At 37.3% G+C, this 25,870-nt stretch overlaps 1 long non-coding RNA gene across 1 annotated transcript; it reads left to right on the top strand.

Annotated features, from left to right (window-relative positions):
• The first annotated feature begins 771 nt into the window (after positions 1-771).
• LOC122531286 lies at positions 772-18,271 on the top strand. Its single transcript, XR_006307244.1, has 3 exons — positions 772-782; positions 4,142-4,151; positions 18,197-18,271. It is a non-coding gene; the product is annotated as an uncharacterized LOC122531286 (long non-coding RNA).
• Positions 18,272-25,870: the final 7,599 nt, after the last annotated feature.

Genomic DNA, 25,870 nt, shown 5'->3' with positions numbered 1-25,870 from the left:
TCTTGCATCACTCTCTCAAAATCCAACTATATCTATAATCTATAAACATTGTTATTATATATAAATATTATTATACTCCTACTCCAAGAAATCACTATTTCTTAAAACTGCGATAATGGCTCGTACAAATGAGAAATAAAAACAGGTCAGTCACTATGTGAAACCTTAAATTTACGTCTTGCATCACTCTCTCAAAATCTAACAATTATATAATATTATATAATAGTACTGTCTATTATATCTATAATCTATAAACATTGTTATTATATATAAATATTATTATAATCCTACTATCCAAGAAATCACCATTTCTTAAAACTGCGATAATGACTCGTACAAATGTAGAGAAATAAAAACAGGTCAGTCACTCTTTGAAACCTAAAACTTGCGTCTTGCGTTCTGTTCCATTTTCACGCGACAACCCTCTCTACCCAAAATCTCATTCTTCAACGAGTGAGTTATTCTCATCAGCTTCTCACTTCGTCATTAACTATCCCACAGTTCGTTCTCCAGAAATCAATCAGAATTCAATTCCGCAATATTCGCACGAGCGAGTGGCAGTGGAACGATAAATCACAGTCGAACAGGCGAATAGAACGAGCGAACGCGGTGGACAATGTACACCGCGTGGAGTTTCTACGAAAGGCGTCGTACGTGTCCACCAACTTGCCTGCGGAATTTGCTAGCGAAAGTAGGAAGCAAGCCAGCGAAAAATCGAGCTAGCGCAAAGTTCGCAAAGTGAATTTTTATTGGCTGGCCAGAAAATGGAGGTAAGAGTTCGTGTTTTGGCCATAGTCGGACGGTGGATACTGTGTGGCGAGCGAGCGAGCGGAGAAGGAGTGTCTAGCGCAGCGGTCTGAAATCGACTTTCGATGGCGGAGAACCGTGGATTCGCGACGCCGAAGAATTAACGAGCCACTTGGACCCTCAGCCGCGAATTTATTTGTTCGGACAGAAATCAAGAGACGAGAGAAGAGAGGAAGCAAAAAGGAAAACGAGAGGAAAAAGATAGAAGGAAAGAGGAGGGCTCGGGGCTATCGATTATCGATGACGTTTTAGAAACTTGGCCGGGATTAATTAGAGGCTGCGCGAAATTATTACCTGCAGCTGATTTTTTTCCCCCGTTCGCGTGGAAAAACCGTATCTTTTAACGCTCGTGGATAACGGACGAGTGATTCTTCGTCGATTATTGGCGTGAAGAGTTGGATGTCTGTTGAGAAATCATGCGGGGCGTTGTCAAACAATTTGAAGGAAAGAGAAACTCGCGTGAGAAACTATTACGACTATTTCTTTTTGGATAAATCGGCTGGTTTATTAAGACGAACGAGGTGAAGAAAGATAAATTGCATTGCAGGATAAATAAATAATATTTATATCGTATATAAATTATTTGACAAGCGTGGCTATAAATTTCCTCGGCGAAATGTAGCTTCTAGTTCTTGTCGGCCTGCCGACTAAAGTCCCCGGAGAGGGAACTGTGTATTTTATATTTTCGTCGTCTTCGCGGCGAATCATGTTTCCGGTCACGTAAAATCGGCCAGGGAGATACCATTAGGAGGAAGTCGCATGCAGAAAATGCGTCTAATGTCGATGAAGTCTGAAAATATCGCCGCGTTCCATTATATACATATATTTCGCATTGTCTTGTTATTTTTATCCATAAAATGCAATCTGATCTTTTGTGTGCAAAAAATGAACCACCTTTCGTCCAATATTTTCTTAATAATTTTCATTACTTAAAAAAAAAAAAAAAGTGTCAGTGATAAATCCTTCTACTGTAAAGAAGAAATCGATTCACCATTTGCGAGTAATGGTGTACATTTCAATTGAAATTAACAAAACCGCGAGACGCTCGAATCGAAAGAAGCGAAAATTTGTAACCTGTGTCGCTTAATTACGTTCATTTAGAGAATTCCGCCGGAATTTCCCCAGGAAAATTGTACAAATTTCTGTCTCCTCGCTGCCTAATTGATATTACGCGACGCACGTTGTATTTTAATTCCTCCAACAGTCGGAAAAATCTACGAGCCTCTACGTGCACTTTACAATGTGAAATTCCACGCAATTCAATTAATCCGTTTCGAATTAAACTCAGTTCTGTCTCGATGACAATTTTTGTTCCAAATATTTTTCAAACGCTTCCATTGAAATTGCGGTTTCATCAATGACAATCGTAAGGAATTAGTTCACCACTAATATATGTGGATGGTATATATCGATTGTTGGACAAAATCAATAACAATATACAAGATGACCTGCACACTTGAAATAATTTTTAAATTATACGTTCAAAGAAAAATTGTTTAGTAATGTGGCTTAATAGATTTTTTTACTTGGAATTTAACATTATTTCGACCTATGGCGAAAAAAATATAATATAATATAATTATATAGTATATATATATAATATATAATGAATTATAATATATATAACCTATAATATATAATAAATTTATTTATATATATAATATAAAATATAATCCAGTTAAAAAAGAAATAAAGATGACCTTGGGAATTTCGAAATCCATAAAAATTGACACGCCATATTTTGTCTCCCTTAAAACCACGCAACTTTTGTATTAAACAATTTTTCATTAGACGCACGATGTAAAAGTTACTTCAGGTGTGCAAGTTTCACGTGAATCACCCTGTAAATAATTGTAGAAATTAGCTTCTCTAATTCGTTCGTAGCTGGGAACATGCTCGACGGAGTACGGGAATTTGTAAATCTCCATAGTTTCGATCCTGTTCTCGGTTTCCCTCGTGTTTGATAAATAATTAACAAACTTTCTAACGGTCACAGCATAGAAAACATCGAACGTAACACTTTTGGCAATTTCTCGTTGATGAGAATAAATTAAATCGTGGCTGGTCGAGCAGAGCAGAAAGTGTCGGTTATTCGATAATTTGAGAACATCGTTTGAAATTCATCCTGTTCTATAATATAATTGTGATTAATACTACGTTAAATTCCCATGTTGAAGTCGCGTGTACCTAATTTCATATTGAATTCAAGTGGCTTAGAAAATTAAATAGCTTGACCAAGTTGAACGGGACGGAGCTTTATTGATGAGACCGTTAATGGATTCCCCGGGTGAAATGGAACCTCTCTCTACTTTCTTTCTCCTCTTCTCCCTCCTCCTCTGATATCGCAAGATCATAAGTCACTCAGAATTTGCACAATGATTTACCAATGGTACCGGTGAATCGACGAAATACTAGCCGATTATAGATGACATTTTTTAACAAATTTATAATACTAACATTCTAATGAAATACTATTAATTTTAATAGTTATTTGATAATATATTAATATTATTTAATTTTTAATTAAATTTAATATTTAATATATTAATATTATTAATATTTAATAGTCAATAATATATTAATATTATTAACATTGATAGTAAATAAAATTTAGTAATATTAGTAGATCATAGTATACAGTATATATATAGATAGTGTATAGTATAATATAATACATAATATATTATATTATAGTATAGTATACTATAATATATACTATACTATAATATAATATATATAATATATATTATAGTATAATATAGTATATTATATTATATTATAGTATAGTATAGTATACTATATTATATTATAGTATAGTATAGTATACTATATTATAGTATATAGTATATACTGTCTTATATATAGTATATACTGAATTTAGTAATGTAATAGTTTAATAGATCATGCACAATTACTGTGACATTCAATATACGAAACAAATTTTGCATCTGAATCGTATTTTTTTTTGTTTTTTAGTCATCCCACGTTCGTGAAAACACAAAATTCCGTAAACATCTAGTTGCAAACGGGGATCCGAAATCGCTGGAAGAAATACGAGAAATCGTTCGGCCACGCCGTTCAAATAGAAAATATGTTTTCGAGGCTGTCATGTTTATTTAATTCATTTCTGCGAGGGGGAAGAATTGCGGGTGAACGTTTGCGTTTCATCGTTTCGTTTCTCCGCTTTAATCGTCGTTTTCATTAATCAGCGCGGCCGTTTAAATCGCGCTGTCGCGGGACAAAACAATAATTCTCCGTTCCATTCTAAACGGTGTTATTCCCGCTAAACGGCCAGCCACGACTGCGATATTTTTTCGCCGGGATGTGCGGTCAGTGTATCGAAAGTGGCGCCAGATACAAATTGGCGTCTACGTTCGTTCGGGGCTGAATACGGAAAAAAAAAAGAAAAGAAAAACAGAATAAAGAGAAAGAGAAAGAGAGAAAGAAATAAAATCCCGCAGACTTTTTCGTATCGAATGCTCTTATTCGAAAAGTATTTGTTTACACGCGGCCGCAATATTTCTTCCCGAATAGGCGCCGCATCGATCGCTTTCTGTTCGAACTGGCCTGAAGGTGTGTGGCTTGGAAACTTTCGCGACTTGTTCCACTGAATGGAAATCTCCCTTTTTTCTCCCCTGCCTTGTGAAAACAGCGGGCAGAATTTTTTGCGGTGAACAAAAGGATATTTGAACTCAGCCTCACACGTAGATAATACTGAAATTAAATAGAAAGTTTCTGTCGTTCGAAAGACATTCGTTTGTCGTTTCAGCGTAATTTACTTATGATCAAGTTAACTGATTTCAGCGCAGTTTATATTTTTCGTTGCGAGTTTTACAGATCTCGTTGAGCGTTGAAAAGATTTGCTCAGAAAATTTTTAGACATCAGTAGTATTATCAACAGAAGGATGTTTCTAATGAAACGTAATCTCGAAGGCAAGATGAAATGTGTTTGAAAAGATATATAAAACAAATTCTAGACATTTTCCTACTATTGTTAATTAACCAAGATTGTTATTAGTGAATTCTATTCTCAACGAAGCTCGATGTCAGCGATGATTTTCCATCGATGTGGAAAAATCAAATATTCCATAGAAATTCAAAAATCATGCGGCAAATTCGACGAGAAACGCCGCGGAAAATCTGTGATGTTTTAATTATACGCGAGCAGCGCAAAGCAAGGCAAAGACAAATTGCTCGGGCTTCAAGCGGCTTCGTTTGCACTGCCGAAATTAAGCAATTATTATTCAAAATTCGGGCCGAAGCGAATTGCTAACGCGAAAGTATCAGCGACTTTCGTGACGCGAGTTTATGACGGGCATTGTAACAATATAGCTCGTGAAACGTACACTCGGCTGCAATTCCCATGATCCTGGTGCTGTTTTTTTTTTTTTTTTTTATCTCGTTCAGGCTCAAGATAGAGCACTGTCACGCTGTTTCAGCCGATGCTGCAAAAAGCAACGCTCAGCGAAACGTTGGTGGGACTCGTCGAGGACGATAATTAAACGCCGCCGGGTCAATCACAATATCGTTTTTTATTTTCCACGGTTCCCTCTAATGGCCCGGCCAATTTTTCATTACTTCTCGTTAAGCGCAACTGTCAATTCTTTTTTCTTTTTTTTTTTTCTTCTGTCCATCAACTTTTTCTTGTTTCCTCTTATTGGGAAGATATGAAGCGTCAATTGAGCACACAATGATTCGCGAAATGATTGGAGAAAAATATAAACGAAACGAACGATTATAAATACGCCTGGTTCGCTGATATTTTAAATTTCTCATTACATTGTAAATTTTTTTAAATACTTTGAATATCTTGAATTTCTCGTTATCCTAATATCTCGAAAGGTCTTAAATTTCATCATTTTTGTAAACCGATTACTCTCTTGCAATTCGCCACGACTTCCCTATCCAGTCGGTCCAAGCAAAGTAGATTGCGATTCTGCAATTTTCGAAAAGCAATTTCCTTGAAATTTTAGGGAAACGAATCGATAAACCCACGTTCAACGATACGAGACACGCCGTTGTCGTTCCTTTTATTGCAGAAATCGCCGGCAGCTTTTTTTTTCCCAATCTATTTTCGCACTCGTCTTCTCTCTTGACATTCTTCTTTTTTTTTTCGCAACACGTGCGGCTGTTATTAATAATTTGACATTTCGTTGAAATTGAATTTGCTAGATAGAATAGAATTTATTGCATCGAAAGTGTGTTTCACAATAAATTCTTTTTTAACAATTGAGATTATAGACTGTTGGGATTGCTTTTCCAGAGCAGAATATTTCTGAATTGTATTCTAAATATATTCGACAATCACAAGACGAATAATACACTATCTTCGTCGGCGAAATTTCCCCATTCAAGTCGCTCGAGGCAGGAAAAAGTTGAAGCTAAATACCCGATTGCGAGTTGGCAAGAGCGTCTGACTAAATACGTACTTATCTACTCGCGCCTGAACATTCAAGTTAACACGAACTCTCCACGGTCATTACACATTTTCCCCTCTTCCACCTGAATGCAAACCTTTACCCATTTCCAGATTGTCTTTTCCTGATAAATCTTGGCACGGTTACAGAACACGGTGCAAGTTTCATTTTTCCAGCGAGAGAGCCACGAAAATTTTCTTGGCAAATACAGCGACGTTTAATTCGAACAGCGAGACAAACTTGAGTCGAACTTTTAGAGAAATTTTAGACACGTGCTGTTCTTTGTAATTTGTTAAAAATCATGTATTTTTTTAAAACAATTTTCTGGTTTTACAGTAAAATTGTTAACGAGCATAGTTCGAATCAATTTTTAAAAATGCGTAACAATACGTGTCGTAATAATTACAAACAATTTAAGGTTAAATTTCCTTTGCAATTGTCTTAACTTTGTCTTCGAATTTTTATACTTCATATTTTGCATTCAGCTTTGCGAACAAGAAAGGTTTATGATGTTTAATAGGAAACTTTGTCGAAGAGTCACGCGCAAACTTGACACAAGTTTAAACTCGAGATATTTTTTAATTAAAAAAAAAAAAAAAAAAAAAGAAATACAAGTGCTTTCTCAGTCTACAAAGAGGGAAAGTTCTCAAGTGGTGGAAACGGTTGCAAGTCGCTGCGGAAATTTTTAACCTAGATAGAGCGAACTTCTTCACGGGCTCATCCGGCGTGCAAACACATTATTCAAAATAGAGTAACCATTATTCAAATTGTTTCGTGATTACATGCACTGCCGTAAAGGGAAGATCCACGGGAAATATGTTGTTCCATAATTCACGGGGCAGGGAATATTTACGTATTTTTCAAGTCGTTAGTATCGATCGGCGTGCCTCAAAGCTGACCCCAGTCAGGTTCCCGATACGTCTTCCTTAAAATATATAAACTCACCGACGAGTACATACTTTTTAAGATCCGGCTCTTCCCTATATTGATCATATCGTCGAACATTTATTGTCTCGAACGAATAATAATTTTTATATTATATTAATTAATTTATATATATATATATAAATAATAAATTTAAATAGCTTATAATAATAGAGTATAATATTGAAAATATTGATGAAATTACAAATTTTTAAATATAATTGATAAAAATTTTTTTATATTGAAAATATAATGTTTTAAATAAACTACATATTTAGAAATAAAGATATTTATATCTAATTATAAAGTTAGAAGCTTTAATTCTTTATTTCAATAAATTAGAATTTTATTCAATAATTTTATTAACAATAAAATGCCTCTCTTTAATGTAATACAAATATGAAGTAACAAAATACATTTAACTTCGACTTGAAATTTAATCATTATAATGATTCTCATTTAAATTAATTTAACATATTCAATAAAAAAATCCTACTATTCATTCTGTAATTAATGTAAATAATATTATAAATATAAATAATGAAATTACATTAATTACACAATAAAAATTTAAATATTTTAAATAAAAAATTATTGGGAGAAAATTACTCCGTAGCATTGTTTCGCCGTTTCAGATTCACTTTCACAGAAACGGCGACGTAATAAACGATTTGAAGTTAAATTTTCACAAACCTTTCAATCTACTCGATCTTTCGATGATTCTTTCGTCTGAAAACACTATTCAGACTATATATCGTTTGTTACGCTGGTCGAGAGTTGTTCGAAGGATGCGGCGGAGGCTGTAAAACACGGATTCAGAATACCGGGAATCGACAGGACATCCATAAAATATCATTAACCAGCACTTGGTTATTGGAAGCGTGAACGCAGCAGTAATTATCACTGGGAATCACGGGAACGTAATGGGGAACGGATAATAACCGTGAGAGGCTATTAATGCGTTCTACTTAACAAAGTCTGAATTGGAATCCCGCTAAACGTATCTTGTCACAAACTTAAGCGTTATTGCGAACTCGTGTAATGGAAACCAAATTTTGACACGCTGGTCGCAACGCTGCTGAAACGCTCGGATAATTTGCCTAGTATTTACGATCTTCTCTCCACAGAGTGAGCATGCTCCGCGTACTCGTCTCTTTGTTAAATTCTTTCCGCCGAATCAAATTTCATTCGCATTGTTTCAATAGTCTCCGATGATGTGTGACACTTGTCCATCGCAACAAATTGGAGTGTAAGGAAGAATAATTCAAGAAATACCAGAGAGATTCAAAGAAGCAGCAAGAAGTTAAAATAAAAGCGATCAGAATGCTACTGTTAATTAACCGTTTGACGTCGAGCGAGGCTCGTAATTTACAATTCAGATTCATCATTGCGTTAATCTTGGCCACACACGGACGTGCAAATGTATCGTCTGAAGGTGTTAACTTTCTGCCGGCTTTTCAAAAACAAGCGTTTATTTACAAATTGAGATAAAACATTACTGACACATTATTCACCTTCAGATCAGTTTTCTTCACCGATGGATCTATTTTATTTTGACATGTTTATATTTAATTTGAAACACTGACAACCTTGCGTAGTTGTTTTTAACATTTGTATACAGATAGGGCATATATTTATCTGACTTTTTTTTTCATTATTTTTAGGCGTACAATCAGCTCCCACAAGTTACGAAAGACACCCTGTATATGTCATAAGGCATGTACGATTGAACGGATTCAAATTCGTTTTGTCGAAGAGCTACATGAGACAATCGTAGGGTTGTTTCCTTTTGTCATCGTATTTGGAACAAGCGATCAATACATGCTCAATGGAATTAGGTAGATGGCACGTGTCACAGATATTTGGTTCTGTGTTTGTGATTTGGTAAAGGTAAAAATGTGTTTGTTTGGCCTGTTCTTATTCTTGTTGGCGATAGTTGCTCTTTTCTGTTCAATCGTTGAGCTAGGCTGGACGTCACGTACACTTTTACGAATTTTGCGTAGATCTTGCATTTTTCCATCCTTCGAGCAGATTGTCAGGCGAAACGAGAGATGAAAAAAGGAAGGCACGTCTCTCGATTATGCGCGCCACCCCGCAAGCAAGTGCCGGGTTAATGGTTAGTGTTCCAGAGAATTATCGTTGCAGACTAATTGCACGCCGTGCTGGCTGCTGCCCAATTCCTCCCGGCGGCCGAATGTTTCTATTCAGTGTGTCTCTATCGGTGTGTCGATGAGCAAACACTCGTATCGCGCACTTGGAAATCACACGGAATGCACGCGGGCATTTCGTGTAAAACAAGGTCGTGTTTTGAACTTTCGCCTAAGCTCGGGCAAGCGTCAAGATCTTCGTCGACGTATATTTTGTAGGTTTGCTGTTGGAGGATGTTTGTGCATTTGTGGACAATTCAAAGGTATGACAAAGAATGCTCATAGTACGTGAAAAGATATAAAATATCCAAAATACAGCGCATGTTATAATTTCTTATTATACGCAACTTATGATCGAATCGCAGATTTTTATACATTTGTGGGAAATTCAAAGATATGACGAAGAATGCTCGTAGTCCAAAATGTAATACTTGTACTATTGATAAAATTGTTCATATTACGTGTAACAGATTTTACTTCTCAAGTTGTTTTCACAAAAATGAGAGATTATGAAAATCCACGGTCTAGTTGTAATTGTACAATGTGCTTGCAAATGTATATACAATTACACACGATTTCGTAGAATCGTACATGTAAAATTATATAGAAAATTACTTACGATTATATAATGCTTGTATTACGCACGTAATTATACACGCATAAAGTTAGAAACTAAAAGTTCCTTTTCGAAAAATGTCGTAGCGCTTCAAGTACAAGTAGTAGAACAGTAAAACGAGGAAAGAAGTTTCAAAAATTTCGCGAAGCCTCTAAGAAACGTAAAGTCCAATAAAAAGCAAGTTTAAAATAAGGACACTTATCGCTGTTATTAAAAACAAAAAAAAAAAAACCAAATGAAATTCACGCTCGAAACGTAAAAAAAAAACAGAAAAAAAAAGAAAGAAAATCGTCAAAGTGTAAAAATCGTACTAGCAAATCGAAACGCGAAAATTTGCAACAGAGTGAAGAGAAGGAGAACTATTGGCGATGATACCAACGAAAAAGCAGTCGCCAGAGTTCGCCGTAATTTAGGAATCGCACTCAAGGACCGTTCGTCGAGGGTCGCTTCAAACGATGAACCCGAAGAAGCAAAGGCGAGGAGATAGAGATAAAGATAGAAAGAGAGAGAGAGAGAGAGAGAGAGAGAGAGAGAGAGAAAAGAGAGCAAAGCCGGCGGACGAGCGTGTGTCGGTGAAAATGCCGCGCATCCGATACCTTTTTAATTAATCTTATATTCCCTCGCCTCCGACCTTATGCATGTGCCTCCGGCGGACGGGAGAAAGAGGCAGAGCCAGCGAAAGAGGGACAGCCATCCAGAGAGCCTGCAGTAATTCAGCTGGATGAGCAGCTTAAAAGCTGACTCAGTCATCCAGCCACGCCGCGTGCACACCGAAAGAGTGCAAGCGGAAAGGGGCGTGTGTACACGATATCAAATACAAAAGAGGCTCGTACACAGGTGGCTGCGAACCTGCAGGAACCACAGAGAGAAAGAGTGAGAGGGAGCGAGCGAGGCAGGACACGTTTTCACGAGCGATTGTGAATTTCCACGGGATGGTTTGTCCTTTGAGCGTTGCTGCGTTGGCCAGCAAAAGGGAAGACGAAGGAGCTCGTAATTCTGCGAGTTCTCCGGTTTCAGCTGGCGCGGTTGTTTTCTGCGGTTCACGCGTATTATGCGACTGGCGCGCCAGCTTACACGCCTCGCGTGTTTCCCCTTGCGCTCTCTGTTTCGATTTTGCCTGCGAGCATTCATCTCGTATGTAAAGGAGAGAGAGAGAGAGAGAGAGAGAGAAAGGGAGAGGGAGATGATACATTCACGAATGCACTGATGAACGCGTGCATATTCAACGTGCTGTTCAAAGGTTGCTTTCGCATGCTGCCAGCTGTACCGTACGGGGATCGGTGTCAAGAATTTCGTGGCAAGATGATTTGTCGCATCTAGTTTTCTGACGCAATCGGGGGAAATTAGTTGATCGCGATGGAAATGAACGAATGTTTAACATACGTTCATTTCCATCTTGATACTGGTAAATTTCATCTTGTGCCTTCGAATGCTTCCTCGCGAGTCTTTTAGTTTCAGCGCTTTTACCGATCGACGCGTTTAGTCTAGACCACACGTACAGGATGTCTCGCCGATCGTAGTTAACCGAGAAATGTAGAAAGTCGAGAAAAGAAAGAATAAAATTTCCTTCTTGAAACCTTTGTTTTCGAAGAGAAAATCGAGTTTGGAAATTGATCGAGTACACCTATGTATTTGAGATAATTTTTAACGAAACATATTCAAAGCCTGTTTCCTTGAAATAACGACGTCTTAAACAAAGAAAATTTTATTCTATTATATTTATATTTAAACAAAGAAAATTTCATTTTATTATATTTATATTTATTAGCTGAGTTTGAAATTTTCAAACTCGACATCCTCGAAAACAAAGGCTTTAACGAGCAAATTTTATTTCTTCTTTTCGCCCCGTGTGTACGTATATTTTCAGACATATTTTTAAAAGCGTTAATTTAATCCGGAAAATTCAGTTTAAACTGGAAAATGACGAACTGATCGAAATATACAAAGTTATTCTCGGATCGTGCAGAGCATGGAAAATACGTTTCGGACAAATGTTCTACAACTTTCCGATTTGTTCCGAACTTCACCTCTCAAGAAGAGCCTCTTGAGAAAATCTAGAAGCTTCTGTTTGCTGAAGTTGAACGAGATTCGAAAATTCGCGAGCAAACGATCACCGTGAAAAACGCGTGAACCACACGAGGGGCGAGTATTATCGGAATGTACACCGCTCGCTTGACAATGTTCCGGATCGTAGTCGCGAAACCGATAGAAGTGAAACTACCTTTTTGATTCTCCGGCACGGGCGGCAATTCGAAACGTGACGGAGCGGCGCGTTACGAGCGGAAGGGGGAGAGCTGAAACGGAGAACTACACGCGGAAATTGCTGCGGGCACGTAACAAAATTTATCGGGAGATGAGATTTCCAGCGAAGGCAGTTATGCACGCCGTTGACAATAAGAGTCCCAGCTTCCCAGACGAAAAGGGATTTTCAAGCGAGTTCTTAAATTTCCGCCCTGCGATTTCCGATTCGCGCGGACTCTATCGAAATCCGCTCGATAATTATTCGCGATGAAAGCGAGAGACGCGGTCGACTATCTCTCGGACGTGGACTCGAACATATGGTCGTTCGATTCGAACCAGTTCTAAGCGTCTCCAATGCTAATTATTCTTTTCGTCGCACTATTTTTCCTGATATTTTATTATTTGTTTTATTATTTTATTATTTTACTATTTTATTATTTTATTATTTTATTATTTTACTATTTTATTATTTTATTATTTTACTATTTTACTATTTTATTATTTTATTATTTTACTATTTCACTATTTTATTATTTTATTATTTTATTATTTTACTATTTCATTATTTTATTATTTTATTATTTTATTATTTTACTATTTTACTATTTTATTATTTTGTTATTTTATCATTTTATGAATTGAACCCTCTAGTTTCTAAGCTAATTTCTAAACTAATTTCCAACGCCAATTCCTCTCTCTGTCGTATCTTTCTTTCTCTGACACTTTACTAAAATTGTTCTGAAACGTACGTTTAATGGAGCGCGACTCAATTCGACAATTAACTGGAAAATTAATCTAATTCTTATCGGTGGATAATGATATTGGCAAACAACTGGCGATAAATCCTCTGGTTCGAAAGAAATTCCTGAATTTCTAGTGTGCCTGAGATTTTTGATAAAGCAGATCCCTGCGTTTCTATATTGCGAATTTCAAGCGAATCTGCGTTGGCAAATATTGGAAAATATTTATTGGAATTGTTTATCGTCGTTGATTTCTATTGATTTGATTTGTTATATATTATTTTTTTTTTTTGAACGTGTCATGCAGCAACACGCGAAGAGAATAAACATATTGAGAATGATTTTGATAAACGAGCCATGTTGTACCGTGTATGAAACGCCATCAGCCGCGAGTAAAATTCGGTGGTAACTTTGTTGCAAATTTTTATGCTGATCCGCAACTTTGGATCGACTTTCGGCTGCTTTGCATACAACGCGGGATCTCCCCTCCGCGATAAAGCTGCCGAACCTAAGGCTTACTCCAGATCGACTTTATATCGGCATTATAAAAGAGTCTTCGAAAGCGATCGTCCTCTCTAAAGAGAGAGGCAGAGAGTTCCTACGAGATGGAACACGTTACTTCGATTTTATTTTCGCTCCTAATATAATATAACCACTCGAAGTTCAACTTAATGAGAGTTTAACGTTAAATCTTAAAACGACAGAGTAGTGAAAATGACCGATTTGTTGTATAATTTTCGTCGGGAAATTTTGTAGACACGAGACAGTGAATTTTTACAGATTCGAACTTTTCTAAAATATATAGATAAAAAAAGCTTTCGTACAACTTACTGTTGTTACAAAGCTTTCCTATCTTTTCCACTTTAACGTCCCTGATGATGGAAATTTTACGCTTCAGTCTAGAAACTAACTGTTAAAGAATCAATCCCTTATTGAATGTTTCATCAATTTGTATTGTCGAATTGTGTTTCTTAACAGAAAGTTTCTCATCGTTGCATACCTTCGTTTACTTAATTAATTAACGCTTTTAGCAATGTCTGCAAAATGACGCCGAGTTGCGCGTGTAAATACGCGTAGCGCGTTCAACTTCAACCTGGAAATACCCAGTTTCGAGATAATTCGTTCTTGTCATCGTCTGTCTGCAGCGGCAAGAAAATTTCATGCGAAAGACGGGCGCGTCTGTGACGTACAATTATTTGCGATAAAGCCGTGGGACGTCAAAAGAATGATTGTAATAAATATGAAAGGAGAACGGAGATACGGGACGCGAAATAAAAGGACGCGGCAATAAAATTCGAAATTAAATTCTACTTTCAATTTCTTCATATTGCAGCTCGCTCAAACTCCGGGGGAAATGGAGAGAGATTTCTTACAACTCGACGCGATGAACTTTAACATGACAGTTATTAACTTCCCGGCCCGGCCACTCTTTTTAAATACGTTCCAACAGTGTCGAGTCATTATTTATCGTCGGCATGGAAAATTTCTGTGCGTGCTTGATGACATCGGAGAACACGCGAAGCATTGAAACCGACATAAATAAATAAAATTTTTATTGCGCGCGTAGTTTCTTGAAAATAATATCCACGGAGACTGCTCGGAGACTTTTTGTGATTTGTGGAAAATTCCTTTTATCGATAATATTATTATAACATTTAACAAGAGTAAAGTCTAAACGAGCAGCATGATCGAACTTCGGGACAAAAAGTCACACACAGACACACACACAGTCTCGAAAGTGTCTGCCGTTGGGGGGAAATTCTTTCCGTTTGCCGGAAAGTCATCAGGCTCTCTTCGAAGTTGCGGGGGGATTAATAACGCAGAAAGTGACTTGCTCCTCGCCTTATCAAAAGTTGAAGCATTTCGCGCAATCGAACGAGGGAACTCTCGCGGAAACAATGCGCCGAGTTGTCAAGAGTTGAGAAGATTACCGAAGGACATAGACACCCACCCTGGAAAGTCGCTTAGCGTTATCAAAACTAGTTCGGTACTCAAACGAAGATTGAAGACGGTACTTAGGTTTGAAATACGGCAGCAGTATTATCTTCCTCTGTATACCGGGGAAGCTTGATGGAACGAGCTTAATAAAATTCGCGGGAAAGTAAAAGTCAAACCTGAAGTTCGTTTCGCTCGGTTCTTTGAAATATATATATATATGACGTGTTTGAAATATTTTTATTTACCAAGTGTTTATGGGCCCATATTTGTTAATATATATAGTTATATATATTAATATATATAGTTAATATATATATATATATATGACGTGTTTGAAATATTTTTATTTACCAAGTGTTTATTTGTTAATATATATATATATATATATGACGTGTTTGAAATATTTTTATTTACCAAGTGTTTATGGGCCCATATTTGTTAATACATATAGTGTTTATTTGTTAATATATATATATATATATATATATATATATGACGTGTTTGAAATATTTTTATTTACCAAGTGTTTATGGGCCCATATTTGGAATGTAAATCAATTTTTGTGAAGAGATATTTCGAAGATAGGAGATATTTTCTATCGCTGCATAAATCTACCACGTTTCTAACTCTTCAGCTGTGCCATTTCCCACCGGTGCATTTTAATTAATAAATTTACATTGCCTTTTCTAAAATTCAATTTCCATTCGTATGTAGACAATGAACGTATCGTTTCGACGAATAAATAATAATAATATTATATAAATATAATATTAAATAAATATTAAATAAAATACATATTATATAAATATAATATTAAATAAATATTAAATAAAATACATATTATATAAATATAATATTAAATAAATATTAAATAAAATACATATTATATAAATATAATATTAAATAAATATTAAATAAAATATATATTATATAAATATAATATTAAATAAATATTAAATAAAATACATATTTAATAAATATCCCGAATAAATAATAATAATATAAAATGAATAACAATAATAGTAACATTTATATTATTATAAAATGCCCAACACGATGGGAATGATCAGGGATACAATGAAAGTAGAGTTTGAAAGACAGATTTTGCAATTTATAATTCACAATTGGACAAGATCGTACATACGCGACAAGAGCAATCCCCTCGCCGCGAGTGAAACATCGGCGAGTAAGAAGCTTCATTTTTACGTCGGGGATGGTAAAAGGAGCCAGGCCAGCGTCGAGTAAAACCCTCTCCCTCGGCTTTGAGAAATAGCGGAGAAGCTCGATCGGACAGGAGGACGACCAACCGTATCCAGGGGAGCTTTTATTGCGCCCGGGGTTGCAAAGTCGCCGGCGATATCCTTCATGCAAATAAACCGCGTGATTACACGTTACACCGTTAAACGAGAGGCGGAAGCTTCGCCATGGAACGGCGGCCATGTTCGCGCTACTCTTTGATCCCTGGTCTATACATTAATCAACCGTGCGAGCAGAACTCGCCGCGCTGACATCTGCTAATTAAATTTCGGATCTGTTCGAAGGGACGACGCGTACACTTGGCCCGTTCGGGAAGCGACTTTGAACTTTGCGAGTGCAAACGCGATGCGATTGAAATTTCTCATTCTTACGGAATTCATTTTTGTTCGAGCAGAACACGTACGTACGTACGTACATACTGTATCGTTATGTATCGTTCGCCTGTGCAAGACGATCTCTTTGTTTTTTTTTTCTTTTTTGTCAAAATTAAAGTCGTAAAATCGCGAAACGATTCGCGTGTTACGGTAAACAACGGCAAATTGAATTCCGTAGAAAACATCGATATCAATATGGGATTTTCACGCTGGAACGGACGGAAATCACGAATTTAATCTGCCGATGGACGATCGAGCTTTATTTTCGGGAAGCGTTCTCATTTCGCCGCGGCAGCTAGGGGAAAAAAAGAGACGAATTTTGCGGCGCCGTGCACCGTGATCTGCGCGAGCACGCGAATTACCAATTTTGGGTAATTTGTTGCAACGGTGTTTAAAACCTGGCTGAGCAACGAGCCAGATTCTTCTCGGAGAACTTAGGTATTGAGATAAAAAATTAGATATCTACAAACTCGAGCGTAAATCTTTTAGTAGAAAATTGTTGTTGAGAAGAAACATTCTTTTAAACAACAAACAAACATGTATTACGTTAAAACGAAGTAACTAAGCTAAAATTACTTGTAAATACTTGAAATTGCTAGAAAGCTAAATTTACCGCGTTGTAAAGCTGTAACTTTTGACGAAAATTCTAACCAAACGATATTTCTAACTTTCGAGAAAAATACAATTGCTTGATTAATTTGCAAACTATCGATTCGGGAAATCAGAAGATGAATATTGCTTGTGAATGAGGTTGCGTGCATCGGGACTTCAGGTTTTTATAAAATATTGGCAAGTTTTGGAATTCGACGGGAGACCGAGGATTGAGAGGTTTCATCGAACACGACGTGTCTACGTTTATGGCTGTTTCACGGTGTAAAGATGCATTTAGGAACATGACCAGGTTTTATGGTGACGTTGAACGTGCATCAGCTCTACGGCGGATAAATTTAACACGACAATGTCCTCCCACGGGATCCGGTTCAAGTTGTGAACTACGACGCTCCACTTTTATCTATCACTCCGATAAACTTCGCGTTATCGGAGGCAATTCTAATTAATTAACGGATTTACCACCCCTGGCACGATCCGCCAATTACCTAGCTTCCGGTGTGTCTCTGTCAGTTAATTTGAAATTTCGTCGTTACTTAATTTTTCATCCCTTCTCGCGCGACAAATTTTCGTGCGCTTGTCGCTTAAAGAAAAAAAAGAAAAAGGAGGAAGCATAAATTTGTAACAACAAATTGTGATACGTAGATCCACGATCTTAACCAACAATATTTAATATTTATTGATATTAGTATTATAGTAGTATTCTTATTAAATTTAAATTTAAAGTCTACGAAACGCAGGGTCAAATTATCATCATCGCTAGTTTTATTACTTATTATTAGCAATAAATTGTTTTTATTATTTTTATTAATTTTATTTTTATGACGGTATTTTAGTATTATTTAGTATTATTTTTATAATAGTATTTTAGTATTATTTAGTATTATTTTTATGATAGTATTTTAGTATTATTTATTATTTTCAGTATTATATATATTTAGATATTATTTAGTATTATTTATTATTTTTAGTATTTTATATATATAGATATTATTTACTATTATTTATTATTTTTAGTATTATATATATAGATATTATTTAGTATTATCTATTATTTTTAGTATTATATATATTTAGATATTATTTGGTATTATTCATTATTTTTAAAATTAAAATATATATTTAGCAAGGATGTGCGAGAACCCGATGGTCGGTACGAGTCGAGAAGAAGTCGAGTCGGGTCGGGTTCCCGAAAATTTCGAGAGCCCCGAAAAAGTCTAGATTCCCGAAAATTTTGAAAACCCGGCTACCGTTTCTCGAACTACTCCACAATACTGCCTACAGAATATGTACGGTTCAATTTCTTCTGCCAGTTTCCGTCAAGTTATTGGAAACACGGATTCTAAGAATCGTGTGACCTGACGTATACAAACGTGTGTGACTGCGTGCTTAGTACTTGGATATTATGTACGCTGTCGAGCAGTATCGCTGAGAAATTCGGGAAGTTCAGACGTATATTTCAAAATCTGCGTGAATTTAATAAAGATTAAAAATCTTTAAAAAAAAAAGTGGAGTGATAGTGAGAGTGAAGTTGTGGTAGCGGAAATTAGTGCAGAAGATATCGTGCGAAGGAAGAAGATAAAGAGAAGCTCTGTTTGGGAACATTTTCAAGAAAAAGATGATACAAAGGCGGAATGCACGCGTTGTCACCATGAATTTAAAACGAAGTATGCAAATACTACTTGTTTATAACGCCATTTGAAGCATATGCATTTAAACATTAGTATATGTATTAGAAAAGAAACTGAATCGATATAAAATTTGTCGCACGTACAAAATACGCGAAAGATTGTTAAATTAAAAGATAAAAAACAGAAGGAATTGCTCGAATGATGGTGCTAGATCTGCGATCTTTCAATACAGTTGAAGACGTGGGCTTTAACGAATTACTTAAGTTCCCAATCCTTTCCCAAATCCCAACTCTTTCGGCAATTCCGATTCTTTTGAGAATCTCGATAAATTCGAGAATCTAAAAATTTTCGGCTACACGAACCCCGAAAAAAATTTAGCGTTTCCAACCCGAACCAATATTTCAGGTCCTCGCACACCTCTAACATTTATTATTTATTATTATATGATAAATTATATATTAAACTATATATATTACATAAATTTATTATTATATGATATTATTTATTATATTAAATTATATTAAATTATATATATTATATAAATTTATTATTATATGATATTATTTATTATTTTTATGATAAATTTTTATGGTATTATTTCCATGATAAAAATCGTCGTACGATTTTCTTATCTTCAACAACGTGAAAAGTAATTAAAACATCTCGCGTAAAAGAAGAAAGATCAACGAGACTAGCAACCAACGCGACGATCCGACATTCGAAAAGCGTTTGGAAAAGTTTGGAAAAGCTGAGTCGACCGGCCACGGAACTGAAGATCGAGTGGTGTTGCAAGCCACGTTGCACGATGAATTCAAGCGGCGGCGATGGCTCGTTCGGAAATGTGAAAGTAAACGTCATTTGCCGACCGGATGTCCTGTGGAGAAGGCTGCATATACATACGTGCGTCACGATCGAACGCAATTGCGACTCGCAGCTGCAGCAGACAGCTACGAAACCAATTACGGAACTGTGTTAATCTCTTCGATGTTTCGAGTAGTCGATGTCAAACTTCCGACTAGTTCAGCCGTTCGCGGCGCTCTATTTATGCACACGCCGAGGATAAGAATGAGACTGGGTTGAGACAAGGTATGGCTCTTGGTGTTTCTAACAGAAATAGAAGCGTGAGTTCATCGATGATTGATGAAATTCGACATAAATGTGGTTTTCGAAAAAATATTTTATTTTTAAATATATATTTTTCCTTTTGATCGACAATCGTCGATGTTGAAGGGGTGAAAATTATTCTCAAAGTTGGGGAGTAAATTCGTGTAAATTAGCGAAATTAGTTTTTTTAACGACAAACGTACGACAGTGTACACCGTTTTGCAAAAGAAAAGATCTGTTGTTTAAACAATATATTTAGAAAATCGTATTTAGTCACAAGTTTTTCCAAGCAAATGTAATTAATTTTCATGAATTGTTCGTAAATATGTTGTAGAATGTTAAATGTTGCAAATATGTTTTATTTCTGAAAAAAAACTGACTTTATTGTTTAGTACTTAAATGAAATTGAACAGAATGTAGATGTCGTTCCAATCGAAACTCATCATTCTTTTCCTTAACAAAAATAATACTACGAAGTGAACTTTGACGACAAATTTAAAAGAAATTTGAAAAAAGAAAATTTAAAATTTGAACAAAAGTCTAAAAGATCCGATTGTATTTTCCGTAAACTAACAATTTTAATTTGTGATCAGTGTTTGAATATTTTCGATACTTGGACGAGCAACGTGTTTCGAGAAAGATAAATTCGAACGAGAGGAAATTTTATAACAACCGTAAGACATCAGTCGCCGACATGTCATGAGTTTTTCAAGCTACCGTGTAAAATTTGTCAACTCTCTCATCGATATTTAAATGTTCGAACATTCCAAATATTCTGCGCTGGAAATCAGAACTAGAGCAATGTGGGTCAGCTCGTAATTTCCCCGTCGAAATTTAAGTCTAAGTCTTATTTTTCGTCAGAGAATAGGTAGTCAGTCGACGTTAAATAAAAAAAAAAAAAAAAAAGAAAAACAGAAAAAACAAAGTCGTCGAGTTTCAAACGCTCCACGATTGGATCCACCTTTCTCGCGATACATTTTCCCCAAAGCTGAGAGGAGAGAGAGAGAGAGAAAGAGAAAAAATAAAAAATAAAAAATATTGGAAAATATTTGTCTCGCTGGAAATCCGTCGTCGGTTAACCGAGACGCGAAATTCTCTTGATAATTGAAACACCCGTACGATTCGGCCCGGATAGATGAAAGGAAAATAATTATAAAAGCCGGCCGACGCGCAACTCGATTGTGCTCTACTATTTCTCAACGGGCGACAGTAAATTGAAAACGCGGGATAAACTTCTCTTAATCTTTCCCCCCTTGACCCTCCACGTAGCAAAACTTGTATTTCACGCAGGTTTATACCCCGATGACGTAAAAAAATCTATTTGCCGTCAGAATAAATATCCTCCGCAAACGGACGCGTTTAATCGCTGGCGTTTCACGAGTAACGGGAAGAAAGTTCATTAGCGAAGCGATACGATAAAGTAATCAGAATTCCAGAGGCACGGTGTTTGTTTGTCCGCTTGCTCGATGCCTGTTGATTTTAATGCTTCACGTTTGCTACCCCGCCGTCGTTATTCCATCGCGATGAAAAGCTTATCGGTAGAAACGTTTCTCTTTCGGTATAACGCGAGCGCGGATTTTGTTTTTCCGACGCGGCGGATAGAAATTGGTTTCCTTTTGTTCCGCGTGCTTGAAAATTTTCAACAGTCGTCGCCTAAGTCATCGTTCGTTCGTTTATTTATTTAGAAACGGCGTCGATTTGTTAAACAAACTGTTTCGTTGCAACAAATGTAACTTGATTTCGTAGAAAGGTGACGAGTGTCGCTCGCAACTGTTGGCTCATCGTTTGTCTAAATACGCTGGAGTGTACGTTTCACGTGGATTCTAATTGGATCACGCGAGTGCAACTAGAGATCTGTCAGTAGTTTTCCAAAAAAAAAAAAAAAAAAAGGAACAAAATATTGGAGAGAAAAGCTGATATTTATTTCACACGGTTAATAAAAAAAATATATAATAATAATAATAATAATGACGTTTCAGAAAACAAAAGTAAATTTTACTCGGTGTAATTAGAAACAATCAATCTTTTCTTTTCAATTATCCTCGTCGCTTGAAACATTTGCTGAAGTTGGCCTTCGTTTCCAATGTTAATTATTTTTCGGCTTGATTTGCTCTCAACGCTCATCTTTCGCCAAGTTTTCGTAAATTTCACGTGCTGGATACTCACGACCGGCTCGTAGAAAACAAACGCTACGAGTGTCACTGTTACTGTTACTTTTAAAAATTCTCTTCTGGCCGCGTGAAAGAACGATCGATCAAAGTATTCGCGTTCTTATTTACGACAGTGGAGAATACCAACAACGCAGCACTGGTTCTCGATACGTTCCAAGGAACATTCAATTTCACCCCTGAATACAAACACTATACATTTCCCTCGGAATCATCCGAAACTCCTGTCGGGAGAGAGAGAGAGAGAGAGAGAGAGAGCCAAGAACCCGTAATTGCGATCCTACAGCGTAGTATCGAAATACGAATAGCAAAACGCGAGGGATCGGTCAGCCGCAACGGACGAAACTGCCGGAAAGATCGAACACCGCGGCGAAAACTCGGAATTGCGCGACTCGAGGAGGGAGGAGCCAGTCAATTAGAGTATCAAGTAGAGCTATCGCGACGGTCACGTTATCTCGTATACGCGAGAATATTTGAATGCAAATCATAACGCGCGTACGTACGTGTGAAACACAGGCCGGACAATTAGATCCTGCGGTGGCCGGAGCAAGGTCGGTCACGAAACTGCCACGAGAACCTGTTCTAATCCCAGCGTGTCACTCGCTCTCGGCGTTGCGCCGCTTTGACGACTGCCAGCCGAGTTTCAACAACTTAGTTTCAGCAGGCGGCGAGGATCTTCGGATCTGTCTCAACGGCAAATGGCGCCTGGCCTGCGGTATGGCCTTTGGCTTTTGCCTCGCGGATCCTCTTTCAGCCGCTCTGTTTCCCCATTCAGTCGTATCGGACACGATGACCGCTCTCCTCCAACGCAAATCCACGACAGATTGAGAATATAGGTGGCGGATAATTTATTTCGACAGATTCGCACGCTGCGTAGCACAGTAGCGAAAAAGTTTGTGCATAAAGTGAAACGTTTTCGAACGTTTCAAGGGGAATCGAGTGTTTAGTCTTGCGATAATTCGTTTGCCTTTGCTCATTTCCTGTCGGGAAAGCGAACCGTATGGCACGAAACGAAACTCTTCTTACGAAATAATTTTATGTCTGAACGTTTTCGAATATTTTATTTTGGAGCTGGTTGATGCGCTGCGGACCATAACGAGTGACCGTATGCGATGATTCGTCGTTTTCTTTTTCTTCAGAACTCGCCGGTATGATATCACTGGATGGAAATTATTGAGATAGATAATAGATTTATTATTTTCTTTGCCTTGGTATACTTAAATATACTCAAAATTGAGAAAATATTGCAATTTTGGGACAAAAAATTCTCGACGTGCGTGGCACGTCATTCCGGCGCAAGAGGTGGTAAATGGAAAGTAAATGAAATGTACTCGTCGATTAATTTTCTCCAGTTTATAGAGTTGGAAGATTTAAGGATCCATTTAAATTTTAAAATACATATAGCGAAACATAATTTTTTGTTTTTTTACACAATGTGTCTGTTACAATATTCGTGCATAAAAATCGAACAAGTATGCACAAAAATTGTATGTCTCAATATATATATATACACACACACATCTACATATATATGTCATAATGTAAATATATATAAACATAAATGTCACAGCTCAAATATGAATCCCGTCAATATTCAAATTGACACTAAAAACTACCAAGGACTAAAAGCATAGAATTTTCATCAGAGATATTAAAATAGAATACACAAACTTTTATTCGTGCATCTTATAAAAAAAAAAAAAATCATTTAAACCTCCAGAAACACACTATTTTGCATCTGTAGTGTATACATAATGTCTAAAAGAAAAATATATCTACAAAAATTATGAATTAGTCAGTAGTTGACCACTTTGGTAGTTCTAGTGTTAAATTACGTTCAAAGCTACCTGAGAAAAAAAAAAAAAAAAAGAAAAAATCGAGCGCCACGGGACAAACGGTAGGAATCGATCGCGCTCGCGAGAGATCGGTGCACGAGCGCGAAGCAGCCGCGGGGCCGAGAGTATTTAGCCGTCGAATAACCAGGATAGAACCGGGATCGGATTTCATTCGTATTCGGCGGTGATCGATCGGCGCGGATGCTTGGGCAACGTCGGGAAAACGAGTAAACGGCGGGAACAAAGCCGGCCAAACAAAATGACGCCATTCTTCAGGGCGAGCCGTTCCAATTTCTACACATCGCTGCAAATATTGCCTCGCGTGCCGGCTGTTTCTGCCGCGGCCACTACGCCTCCTTTCGCGTCGTTTCAATTAAAACAGCCAGCCAGCCAACTCGGCCAGAGAGAGAGAGAGAGAGAGAGAGAGAGAGAGAGAGAGAGAGAGAGAGAGAGAATGCGAGTGTTTCGCGCGGATCGCGCTTCTTCTTCCACCCTCTCACCTCTCTCTGGCCGTCAAACGACAATTGCGAGCCGAGCAAATATTTAGACCGCGTTGCACGCTTTTTTCCACCCGGAATACTTCGATGCCTCGCGAACGCGCGCTGAGGATTCCCTCCGTCTGGATTTGCGAAAATGAAGCGAGTTTCTGAGACACTTTTCGGATTTTTTTTTGTTTTTTTTTTTCTTCATTTTCGTTGGGGACCAGTTGAGAGACTTATCGAAAGAAAGATTTTTGCTCGTGCAAGCTCGTCGTTTGTGACTTTTCGTTTGCGCGGATGTTCGCGGAACAGTGGACTGATTAGAGTTGAGAGTGAAAACAGGAAAAGGTGTCATATACGAACTGAGAGAGACAGAATTTCAAAGATTCCTCGTTTCAACCAACACTGATTATTCTAACAAGCAGTCTACCGTTTTGCCCGACTGTTTAATCTCGTTCAAGAAACAGAACTGCAACAGTAGCCGATTAAATCGTTGCACAGAGAATTTATCGATACGATTACACATTTACACGGCGAGGGTGCTCCAAAAAAAAGGATAATTTGCACACTAAAAATTCATTATATTTCTTCTCTCAATCTTCCAGCTGCGAACGTTTCCATCGTGCATATTCTCTGACAATGAGCGTAAAAGTATCCCGTCTCTACGAGTGTTTGAGCACGTTTTCGCGCGCGTGCGAATAAAGTGAAACATGTTTAGTACATCGTAATCGAAAGGCGCCCGACAGCCAACGACATTACTCACCACGCTTGTTTACAACTGTCGACGACCGATGCGCAAGTGTCGCCGTTATATTTTTTCCCTATTTTTATGCATATATATTTCCAACTTGGTATCTTGTTGTTTTTAGCCGCGTCGCAGCATTCATCCAATTCATTTCAATCTCAGCGGGCATGTGCTAGAGAGCAAATATTGAAGCTGGCGCGATGACACGTGCCGTTTGTTAGGTTTCGCGTGCACCATGTATCCTTTCAATTAAAATGAACGCACGTTGAACAATGGTCGCCGCTCACAAGTGTTCTCACTCTGGCCTCTCGCCTCTCATCCCGCCTCGCCTCTCTTTTCTCAATGGAATCATCCTATTTGTTTTCGACATTTATCCAATCACGCATTTCTGGGCCACCCCCCTGCCCCCCTCGCCTCACCTCACCTCACCTCATCCCGCTCTTTCTCGTTTCAAGTGATGCCTCGCATTGTGCCCAATTGTACCAAATTAGAGATCGAGGGGGATAAACAACAGCAGCGGTGCAATCGGCGAGATGCGCTCTTTTTGTTTGGCTCGAAAAACACTTGGTAAAAGTCCAGAATAATTGGTGGCACGCGTCGGTAAGGTATTTTATATTTTTATACACGAGACAAACAAAAGGGACGGCTGGACTGTCGTGAAACTTTCTGCCTGCAAGCTGAACTTGTACAAAAGTGGAGGATCTGCGGCGAAAGGGGCAAAAATAATTTCAAATCGATCGAGTAGCCGAGAGAGTGATAAAAATTAAGAAAGGGACAAGTGCGTTAAAAGAAGAGAAATTCGATCTCGTTTCTCACAATTGATGTAACCTTTATATAT

Source organism: Frieseomelitta varia, unplaced genomic scaffold, assembly GCF_011392965.1.
Source record: "Frieseomelitta varia isolate USP_RPSP 00005682 unplaced genomic scaffold, Fvar_1.2 scaffold_382, whole genome shotgun sequence".
Taxonomy (NCBI): domain Eukaryota; kingdom Metazoa; phylum Arthropoda; class Insecta; order Hymenoptera; family Apidae; genus Frieseomelitta; species Frieseomelitta varia.
The sequence above is the reverse complement of the archived record's forward strand: the minus strand, read 5'-3'. Positions and strand labels throughout refer to the sequence as shown.